We start from the raw sequence: 1801 nt of genomic DNA, 5'->3' as shown, positions 1-1801 counted from the left end.
TAGAATACTAAGTAAATATACAGAGAAAAATGCACTAATATATGAATATTGAAATGTATAAAACGTTCTTTGATAGAAAAATATATTGGATTGTCTTGTTTTAGTTCTTACGAATTGTAAGTTTATAAATTTTTTCTAGCTTAATTTCGATATTTACACCGATATTTTGGTTTTTTTATATTATATAGATGATCTTCTACTTTTCTATTCTTATATTTTATCTTTTATGCTAAAATAATTAGCTTTTTTCATGATAAAATTATGATAAAAATCGATTTTATTATAAATATCTCATGTGTTATGTTATATAAACAATTTTATATGCTATTTTAAATATAATCTGTCCGCAGAAAAAAAGGTAGAACACATATATTAGAATACTTTCGTGGTAAATAGAAGACTCTATTGTCTTTTAAATATGTTTTTTTTTGCTTTTAGCTGGATTCTGTCTACCGAAAAGTCGAATATGCGATGATAAATATGTCAGAAAGCTAAGAAAAAGCACGACAATTATAAAAATAGAAGAAAATACCAAAGTTTTTAGAGTTGATAGATATAAAAATCATCATTTTGTGGATATATATATCCACCGAATTAGCTATATTTAAGTTTTTTTTTGCCTTATTACGGATATTTTAGATACACTCTAGCCATGAGAATTCTATTAAATATGTTTTGTTATATGTTTTACATTATAAAAGATATATTTTGTAGTTTTTTGGTTCATTTCAAGTTTTATGTGTCGCCATATTGTTTTCTGTCTTCATAAAAAACCAAGACCAAGGACAGTTTGGTGGAAAAAAGCTTTTATTATGCTTCTAGAAATTTCTTTTATTGCAAATATTGATATTTTGTTGCTCTTCTCTACCACATAAGATTATGATTTGTTATATAATTTTGCGAAAAACGTAAAAAAAAGATTTTTTTTTCTTATTTTACAACCATTTCTAATCAAGAAACCTTCTATTATATATATGAAAACAAAGAAAATTGTGTTTTTATTCTTTCTGTTTGTTTTTGAAACCTTTATATGAGGATTGAGGTCCCTAGTATTTTTCTTGATTTTAACGGCTTTTTTTATCTGTTACAATCTTTCATGTGTTATAAATAAGCAAAATATGTTCGTCACATCTATTTATATATATTTATCTAATTTTTTCTTGTTTTGAGTGTTCAGTTGAATCTTTGCTGGTTAGAACCATATTTTTTCGTTTTTTTTCTTTTGAAAGTTCATTTATATTATTCATTTAATATATTTATTATGTCGTAAAATCTTTGTTTAACACGAAAAACAGCTTTTTTTTTCTTTTTGTTACATTTGATGCATGGTTGAAGTCTATTATTAGAATGCTTCTGATATACGAAATAGAAGATATTAAATTTGTTTTTGCAGCACTTAAACACTCTTTATGTATTGCAAGAACTTTTACCTTATAATTATATGCATAATCTAAATAGATTTGATACCTTTTTTTAATTTTATAGTTTTTTTTTCAGATTTCCACATGAATTTTAGCATAAAAAAATGTGATTGTGTTTATATATTCTTTCTTCTTGGTTTTTAAAACAAAAATATTCGATTTATTTGTTTACTTTTCTTTAAGAATTTATGAACAGAATTTTTTTTTATTTTATATACATGATTGATCTGTATCTCAATAGATTATTTCTTATAAACTATTCTTTCATAAGAAAACGTTTTTCTGATTTTATTTGCATCTCTATTAAATGATAAACGTTCTAAAAAAATCCTTTTAATTTTCTTAATTATTAGTAATAAATGAATTTATGTTTATGAAAT

This window comes from Rhyacophila brunnea, unplaced genomic scaffold (genome assembly GCF_057557595.1).
Source record: "Rhyacophila brunnea isolate RB1 unplaced genomic scaffold, BYU_Rbru_1.0 scaffold_69, whole genome shotgun sequence".
Taxonomy (NCBI): Eukaryota; Metazoa; Arthropoda; class Insecta; order Trichoptera; family Rhyacophilidae; genus Rhyacophila; species Rhyacophila brunnea.
This window is presented reverse-complemented; position numbering follows the sequence as displayed.